The sequence below is a fragment of the Lactuca saligna genome, chromosome 7 (assembly GCF_052625555.1).
Source record: "Lactuca saligna cultivar CGN05327 chromosome 7, ASM5262555v1, whole genome shotgun sequence".
Lineage (NCBI taxonomy): Eukaryota > Viridiplantae > Streptophyta > Magnoliopsida > Asterales > Asteraceae > Lactuca > Lactuca saligna.
The window spans coordinates 135350402-135360991 of record NC_136423.1 but is presented as its reverse complement, the minus strand read 5'-3'; positions in this window follow the sequence as shown (position 1 = coordinate 135360991).

The window sequence follows — 10590 nt, the reverse complement described above, 5'->3', positions numbered from 1 at the left end:
CTTTTCTGAAAGTAATTATCTCCTTGCGTTTGCTCAACCACTTCATCTATGTGAGGCAGAAACAACGATTTCTAATGGAAAAATCTTGACGGAGTCCTCGATATCTGAGGTACATACGATGCAATCCATCGATCTCTGGAAGAATAAGACCGGAGTTCTCTAGGGTGAGAAGCCTAGTATTCTAATTCTATCTCTATGTAGTTCGCTAAGTTGTCCGAGCTGTTCTTGTATATCCGTAGGAATTTAGACTAAAGGGCGATCGGTTTACAGGAGTCGTACTGGGTTATAAGTTTGTTCACAGGTCGATGCGATTACTCGTAGTCTTGGGCAGTTCTCCGTCCTGAAGTTCATTCTAGAATCCATACCTAGTTCAACGATCACCATCTCGGGTATACGAGTCGTATATAATTAATATTGAAAAGATAGTCGAATAAATGATTCTTCTTTAAGCTCACCTCCTATCGAGGAAAAGAAGTTAAAGCGGAATCATCAATTCTTAACCTATAGAACCTTGATTATATATCGCCCTTATGTATACCTTCTTCAGCGACAGATCAACCGTATAGACCTTTGGATTGAACTTGACGTACTGTACGAGTGGTACTTCAGGGATTTCCTCGGAAAAGAGAAGAACTAAGAGGTAGTCTACGCATGAGTACTCTGGTGTTCTGATATGATGGCTTCGCTGGAAAGGCGATTTCGAAGAAAGAGATGTACGTATGAAGCTGGTATGGTGTGGATCAAATTGAATCTAGTTGTATGATAATGTCGGAATCATGTAGAAACTTAAAGACATTAGATTTGAACATAAGACGTTTACAAACCAAAACAACCGTTCAACCATCAACAAAATTACAATACTTCAGACTTATTACAAGGCTATTGCTGCGAATAAGGTATACTTCGAAAGACAAGTATACGCAGAAAGAGCATCCCTATATCGACAGGATCTCGCAAAAGGTACGACTCTAGTTGCACTAGTTTTGGATGGGTTATAAGTATGTTACAATGAAACGTTTAAATTACATTAACGAGGGTCCGACGTAGTTTTTCCTGCAGCTGTGATCCTCAGAATTCTACCATCTGCACCAGAGTTCTTTGCTATAGGACAATCCTTCTTGAAGTTCCCTACCTCACCGCATTAGTGGCACCAGAGTTCTTTGTTATAGCACTAGCATTAGTGGTGGGAGTGCGGTGTTTAGCCAGTGTTATGTGGACACGAGTGCCTTCCTCATTACTCCACCTTAGAAATTGCTTTCTAAAGCGTTCGACTTTATCACTACTTTTGTGTGCCGGGTTGGTTTCGATGACAGGTACTTGAGTGATGGGTCGTGCTGGTGCTCCATAGTTACGACAATGGTGCCCTATGTTTAGGCAATTGCAACATTGTGTCTCATGGCAAGCCTCATGATAATGGAAACTACCCTTATCATAGTTCGGGTGTTTTCCCTCGTATGGCCTTGTAACGACCGAAAAATGCAACCAATTTAAATTTTTCAAAAACAATCCATTTTAATAACACTATTAGAAAAGGTTTTCAATACATTTTTCATCAGAGTATTCCCAGGTTCATTTTATAAACATAAACGCGAGGAACGGTACGATCACGACTTTGCCTTGCCATAGTTACGAGCATGGTGCCCTATGTTTAGGCAATTGCAACATTGCGTCTCATGGCAGACCTCATGATAATGGAAACTACCCTTATCATAGTTCGGGTGTTTTCCCTCGTATGGCCTTGTAACGATCGAAAAATGCAACCAATTTAAATTTTTCAAAAACAATCCATTTTAATAACACTATTAGAAAAGGTTTTCAATACATTTTTCATCAGAGTATTCCCAGGTTCATTTTATAAACATAAACGCGAGGAACGGTACGATCACGCCTTTGCCTTGCCACTGCTCCCTGAAGAACCTAAAAAACATTAAACCACAACTGTAAGCCCGAAAGCTTAGTGAGATACCCCCAAAATACCAACCTCATATACCATACACATATCGCACTATCTCATAACGAATCACAGAACAATCATGCATAACAGGTCTACTGTGGGACTGGTCCGCCTTGACTGCCTTCAGTCCACCTGGTCCACCCTCGGAGTCCAATCAAGTACCTCGAGTCTTCAGTGTGGTTGGTCCGCGCGCACTCGGCCTTCAACTCACCTAGTCCACTCTCCGACTCTACAGTATGACTGGTCCGCCCGCATCGGGCCTTCAGTCGGCCTGGTCCACTCTCCGAGGCTCGGTACGTCTGGTCCGCCCGCGTGGGGCCTACAGCATATCCGGACCGCTCGTTGGGCCTTCGGAACAACCGGTCCGCCCTGCGTATCTTGGCCTATAGCACAAAGCAGGACCGCCTCAACCCATCTGCAGTCCAAACAACCATATACACATAAACATATAATCATATAACAGTTCACATTCAAACAAGCCGATCTAGAAAATCACATAGCATAACATACTCTAAGCAGGGTACCGACCTAACAGGTCATTAGCATAGCATCTCCCTATTTCTCAGGATACAGATCTCAATCAGGTCTCTAACATATACCATCCTAACTCTCAGGATGCAAGCATATCACAACAACAAAATAACAACAACTACCCGGATCTCAATCCGATAAGGGCCGGCCTTGGTGCCTTAGACCCTGTTGATATAGTGAGGATAACTCACCTCGGAACTGCCGGCTGAAAGGATAAGATCCCGCTGCTCCAACTCTGACACGAACTCCTCCACTGAACACCAAAACATTCAATTCAATAAATAACCTTAATTACCCAAAATACCCCTGGAAGACAACTGGTCAACCTTGGATAAAGTCAAAGTCAACCCCCGACTAACCCTACTCGCCGAGTCAACCCGATGACTCGCCGAGTCCCTACGCTCAGAACTTCCCTCAATCTGCGACCCAACTCTGAGTGCACTCGCACCCAACTCACCGAGTCATCCCTTGACTCACCGATTCTCGACTCAACCAGAAAATATTGGGACTCTTCGACAAGACTCGCCGAGTCCAAGAACAGACTCGCCGAGTCTAAGGCTATCTTCAACCTACTCGCCGAGTTGTTCTTCCAACTCGCCGAGTTCCAGGCCATCTTCAAGCAACTCGTCGAGTCCACCCATGTGACTCGCCGAGTATCACCGGTCTGAATCAATTCTGAAGCACTCCAGGCCATGCAATTGATCCAAAACATAGATCTAACCTCCTACAATCCATCCATCACGTAAAGTGGCAAACTTTACGTGAATCCAAAGAGATCTAAGCCTTATTCACCTTTGAACTAAGGTTTGGGACATGATAGCTCCATTAACAACACAAGAACAGGGGCTTTAATGCTCTTAAGATCTTCTCCACTCCAGATCTGAGGTAGCAACCTCAGATCTATCCTTCAAACTCAAGATGTCACACAACTAAGCTTCCCACACAACCCCAAAATGAGAATCTAAAAGAACACAGCCCAAGAACGAAATATTACCTCCAAAGAATGCCCCAACAGCAATGAAACTCGAATCCAAGCAAAGCCCTTTGATCCAAGCCTCTTCTCCTTCAAGATTTCTTCAGAAAACACCTCTCCAAGCTCCAATTTGCTCAACAATGGGGTTCCTCCACGAAATTAGGGTTTCTGGGACTCAAGGGGGATCAAGGAGGCTGTGGAGGAAACATAATGATCTTTATACAAGGCTCATTCCCCGGATTTAGGGTTTTCTTCACCCAGCACCTACTCGTCGAGTCCATCTTTGGACTCGCCGAGTAGGCCACTTGACACGCGACCAAAGTCGCGACTCTACTCGCCGAGTCCACCCATGGACTCGCCGAGTCGCCCTTCAAGATTTACACTTTTAGCCCTTCAACTCTACTCTTGCTATTCTGGGATGTTACAATTCTCCCCTACTTAAATTAGGCTTCGTCCTCGAAGCCTACAGCAACTCAACCCCAAAATACTCCCACGACACGCCACCTGGCTTTAACCGGACCAGGTCCCTCAAGGCATACCCAACGAAACTCAACTCACTCTTTCTTTCCTTACGGTGTCCTGATCACCGTCTCAAACCGGCCACCGACTGTACCCTCCGATAATCACACTCACAACCGAGAATTACCCATGATGCATTACTACTCCAATTCTCATTATTCACTTGACTCATATGGCTAGAAAACCATGAACCATCGGATGCCCGACACGAATCCCACTCTATCCATTCCATGACGATAGAAAGACCCATTCTTCAATCCCGGAGCATCACCCACGAGTTCTCCTCTTGCAATCACACACACATGCTGAACTAGCTCTAGCACCCTCAGGTTTGGAAAACCCGATACATTGATGATATCCTCAAACATTCCCCCCCCTAGGATGAACCATTAATACATACCCGAAACCCTGATCAGAATCTGACTGAGAGTTCAAGACTCTCTCCCTGCATCCCTTCCGAACCCCCCCCCCCCCCATTGGCTTTACGCCTGTGGAATACCCTCCGCGCCTTGAGCAGACATCCCAAGTTGGATGAGCTTTTATTCCACTGCCGCAAACACGCTACTCAAAAATCACCGTCGGACCACTCCGATCATAACTCTACACTGCCGCTTTCACTTCCGTGAATTCGCACACCCTTTCGGAATTTCATTCCTCCCTCTTTCCTTACCAAGGAAACCACTCGCCCGCCTTGTCACCAGGACAGGTACAATGGTGCTCACCCCACGCTACACTACCTCTTTAAAGCGCACCCGATATCCATTCGACACAACTACCCTGACTCTCATCACAGGGACTCTTAAGCCCATGCACTATCTTCATTGGTCAAGATCACTACCCGGGGCCAAACCTTCCAATGCAATCACACGGCAACATACGAAGTCCATAATCTCGAACCGATCCAACAATACTCGCAGAGTCTTCAGCATGACTGGACCGCCTCACCAGGCCTTCAGCCAATCTGGACCACTCTCAGAACCTTCAGCCAATCTGGACCGCTCTCAGTGCCTTCAGTCTGGCTGGACCGTCCTCCGAGCCTTCGGCCTGACTGGTACGCCTACCGGCCTTCAGTCTATCCGGACCGCTCAACTAGAATTCATCATTCCGAGCTATCTCTTCGGGGAGTCCTTCCGTGCATACCGTTCTAGCCCTCTAGGGGTTCCGAACTCTAACTCCATCATACATACTCGATCCCGGCCTGCTCCCAGGCCTTCCACAATCAAATGCCCTAGGTCTGTATTCCGCCCCGCACGCCTGCTACTCACCCATATGAGCCTGCTCTCGGCTGATCGAAATACCGCTGAATTCCCAAAGAAGCTAACCAACCTCTCAAGCCTAAAAACCATCTGGAGAATTTCCAATTCTCCCCCACTTAAGACACTGACAATTAACCACCGGTCGCCATCACCGATCTCCCAGAACAACATTTACACACAATTAGTTTCTCACCAGCGCTAACAACTTTCATAAAAACATATTTCCACACTGAACAACCCGCTTGAAAGGAACCCAATCTTTAACTATCCATTCCTCAGACTGCAGAAGCTACTCGACCTTCAACCCAACGCCGCATCCGCCACTAATCGTCACAAAGATAATCAACGATAGCTCTAAGCACTGATCGACAACCATATCGATCCTTCGGGGAACAAAGGATACCAAAACGAAATCCCGAACACAACTCGCCAAACCCTCAAGGAACAACGGATACCACACAAAAACCCGAAACGCAATTCCTTAACCATCCAGCGAGACTAGCAGATAACGAAACTCCATAATAATCATACTAGTCAAAACAACAGAAAGAAACATACCCGCACCAGCAAGCTGAAAAGCACGACCCTAAGCCCTTGGGGGCTCCGCTCCACCCTGACCTCCACTTGTGATCCTCAACGTAGCCGGTGCTGGAGCCTGCACCGGTCCTGCAGCAAGCTGTGGACAGTTGACCCTCAAATGTCCAACCTGATGACAATGATAACATATCCTCAAATCCCGAACCGGAACTGACTGCTGACAATCCCTCGCATAGTGTCCCTCCTTTCCACACTTGCGGCATGCTCCACCGGACTGACAAACTTCGGCATGACCCATTCCACACTTTCCACAGACGTGGCTACCCTGATCTCCCATCCTGGAATCAACGGTCTTAGACCGTTTCATCGCCGACTGCGACTGAACCGAAGCTTGCCTCAGCTCACGCATCTGCAACTCAATCTCTAACTCACGCCGCCTGGCGGCCTCCTGCAACTCTAACAAGGTCTCGCACCTCTGCGTAGACACAAACTGCCTGATGTCCCTCTTTAGCATACTCAGATATCGGGACATCTGAGCTTGTTCCGAAGCGAACTCAGGGCAAGACATCACCCTCTCAGTAAACATCCTGGTGATTTCCGTCACCGACTCCGAATCCTATTTCAGCTCTAAGAACTCCTGAGCCAACCTCTCCCTCTCGACCTGCGGAACATAACGAGTGCTGAACATCTCTATGAACTGATCCCATGAAATCGCAGCCCTCTGCGCATCCGAGTATGACCCCGTGGCCAACCTCCACCAATCCTTTGCCCCGAGCCTTAACAGGTTCAGAGCACACCTCACCCTCTGATCAGTAGGGCATGAACACGTGAAGAAACATCCCTCCACGTCTGATAACCATCTCATAGCAACGATCGGATCCTGAATTCCATCAAAGGTGGGAGGCCTCGTATTATCGAAGTCCCGGTACTGAAAACCTCTACTAGCTCCTCCCCCTGCTGCTGCTACAGCCGCTGTAGCCGCCGCGGCAGCCGTCTCCGTGAGAGCCGCATAGCGCCCATCAAAATAGTCCACCATGGCGGTCTTGATTGACCCAAACAACTCCAGCAGCTCAGTCCGAAACAATGCAGCAACCTCATCATGCAGGATCTCACGAATCCTCGCATCCAACTCGCGCGTACTCATCTGACCGACAACCTCGGGCTGTACAGACCCACCCGGAACTCCCTCTCCTGCTCCTGATCCTGACTCAGATCCACTCCTAGCCTGCCCTGAATTCTCTATACTGAAAATAAACCACCAAAAATCTCAGACACCTCCCACTATCCCGGGAACCAACTCTCAACCCAACCCTAGAGGTCATGGTTTCCCTAATACGCGTATGGGTCCTGTGCTTTCAGTAGTACGGGCCCATACTACCTTCCACACCTACCCATATTTGTATGAAGTACTTCCATAATACCCTAGTGAAAACATACATAACAACGCTCTATCTTCACAATTAGAGGAACACTAGAAATCTCTCACAAGAAACCCTAGGCTAGCAGGCATCATAAATCAGGCAACACATCAAGAAATCCTGAAGATCGCTAGCCTAACTCTAGCATGCTATTCTATCAAAGCTCAATAAACCAAACATCATGTATGGTATTTTTGGGTTACTTACTGGATCCGACTGATCGTACCTCCGCGTCCTCCTTTACTTATTTTTAAAACCATTTTAAATTCTCATTTGAAAACTCTCCTCGATTTGAGACTGGAGTCACACAAGTGTTCCACCAATTCACTCAAACCAAGGCTCTGATACCAACTTGTAACGACCGAAAAATGCAACCAATTTAAATTTTTCAAAAACAATCCATTTTAATAACACTATTACAAAAGGTTTTCAATACATTTTTCATCAGAGTATTCCCAAGTTCATTTTATAAACATAAACGCGAAGAACGGTACGATCACGCCTTTGCCTTGCCACTGCTCCCTGAAGAACCTGAAAAACATTAAACCACAACTATAAGCCCGAAAGCTTAGTGAGATACCCCCAAAATACCAACCTCATATACCATACACATATCGCACTATCTCATAACGAATCACAGAACAGTCATGCATAACAGGTCTACTGTGGGACTGGTCCACCTTGACTGCCTTCAGTCCACCTGGTCCACCCTTCGAGTCCAATCAAGTACCTCGAGTCTTCAGTGTGGTTGGTCCGCCCGCACTGGGCCTTCAACTCACCTAGTCCACTCTCTGAGTCTACAGTATGACTGATCCGCCCGCATCGGGCCTTCTGTCGGCCTGGTCCACTCTCCGAGCCTCGGCAAGTCTGGTCCGCCCGCGTGGGGCCTTCAGCATATCCGGACCGCTCGCTGGGCCTTCGGAACAACCGGTCCGTCTTCGGTATCTTGGCCTACAGCACAAAGCAGGACCGCCTCAACCCATCTCCTATCCAAACAACCATGTACACATAAACATATAATCATATAACAGTTCACATTCAAACAAGCCGATCTAGCAGATCACATAGCATAACATACTCTAAGCAGGGAACCGACCTAACAGGTCATTAGCATAACATCTCCCTATCTCTCAGGATACCGATCTCAATCAGGTCTCTAACATATACCGTCCTAACTCTCAGGATGCAAGCATAGCACAACAACAAAATATAAACAACTACCCGGATCTCAATCCGATAAGGGCCGACCTTGGTGCCTTAGACCCTGTTGATATAGTGAGGATAACTCACCTCGAAACTGCCGGCTGAAAGGATAAGATCCCGCTGCTCCAACTCTGACACGAACTCCTCCACTGAACACCAAAACATTCAATTCAATAAATACCCTTAATTACCCAAAATACCTCTGGAAGACAACTGGTCAACCTTGGACAAAGTCAAAGTCAACCCCCAACTGACCCTACTCGCTGAGTCAATCCGATGACTCGCCGAGTCCCATGCTCAGAACTTCGCTCAATCCGTGACCCAACTCGCCGAGTCACCCCGAGACTCACCGAGTCCAACAACTCTGAGTCCACTCGCACCCAACTCACCGAGTCATCCCTTGACTCACCGATTCTCGACTCAACCAGAAAATATTGGGACTTTTCGACAAGACTCGCCGAGTCTAAGGCTATCTTCAACCTACTCGCCGAGTTGTTCTTCCAACTCGCTGAGTTCCAGACCATCTTCAAGCAACTCGTCGAGTCCACCCATGTGACTCGCCGAGTATCACCGGTCTGAATCAATTCAGAAGCACTCCAAGCCATGCAATTGATCCAAAACATAGATCTAACCTCCTACAATCCATCCATCATGTAAAGTGGCAAACTTTACGTGAATCCAAAGAGATCTAGGCCTTATTCACCTTTGAACTAAGGTTTGGGACATGATAGCTCCATTAACAACACAAGAACAGGGGCTTTAATGCTCTTAAGATCTTCTCCACTCCAGATCTGAGGTAGCAACCTCAGATCTATCCTTCAAACTCAAGATGTCACACAACTAAGCTTCCCACACAACCCCAAAATGAGAATCTAAAAGAACACAGCCCAAGAACGAAATATTACCTCCAAAGAATGCCCCAACAGCAATGAAACTCGAATCCAAGCAAAGCCCTTTGATCCAAGCCTCTTCTCCTTCAAGATTTCTTCAACAAACACCTCTCCAAGCTCCAATTTGCTCAACAATGGGGTTCCTCCATGATGTTAGGGTTTCTGGGACTCAAGGGGGATCAAGGAGGCTGTGGAGGAAACATAATGATCTTTATATAGGGCTCATTCCCCGGATTTAGGGTTTTCTTCACCCAACACCTACTCGCCGAGTCCATCTTTGGACCCGCCGAGTAGGCCACTTGACACGCGACCAAAGTCGCGACTCTACTTGCCGAGTCCATCCATGGACTCGCCGAGTCGCCCTTCAAGATTTACACTTTTAGCTCTTCAACTCTACTCTTGCTATTCCGGGATGTTACAGCCTGCTCGGTGCTAGGATGGCAGGGGTTTCCAGTTGTTGTTGTTGCATGGCGAGTTTTTGGGATTTCTTGTGTTCTTTCTGGCTTGGATCTTTCGTTTCTTGTTCTCTATTTTTCGGCTTTGCGAGCTTGTGATTGTTACTGTTTGACGACTTCCTGGATGGATACCACGATTTGGATCTTCAACCCCATCATCAGTATTGCTTGTCTTGATAGCGCTTCGATGCGCAAGGACAACTGTCATGGCATCCATCACCGAAGCTGTAACTGCGGTTTGAAAAGTAGTGGCGTCCATAGGAAAGGCAGAGGTTTCGTTTCTCGGCTGATGTTTTCGGATGACGACATGATTATCTAACACCAAAGATAAGGATTTTTTGAGCGATTCTGGTTGACCCTGGATTTACTTCGATAGTGCAAGTAAACAACAAGACTATGTTCTCAAAAGTTTGACCTACATCCCTATGACGCAGTCCTAGTACGGATTGGAAGTGCGTTCGCGAAGGTTTGACCTACATCCCTATGATGCAGTCCTAGTAATGAGTGGAAGTAAGTTTGTAGAATGGTGTCAAGACGTTTTTCGTTCAAGCCGAGGTATCGATGGTTGGTGAATAACATAATCCAACCACTAAAAGAGACATGGAAATGTCTCCGGAGCTAAATTGCTATAGTCCAATGACTTGACTAAAGCATGTTTAAGTTATACTCACATGAAGTATGATGAGAGTATTTGAATAAAGAAAATGACACAGAAGTTAGGCGACTGTCAATATCTTTGATATTCATGATGTAAAAATGTGGGAAAATGACCTTGTAAAAGCTCTTACATCATATCCAGAGAAGATAGTCCTTGACAGCATAAAGACTTAACCAAAAGTACTTATAGTACAAGA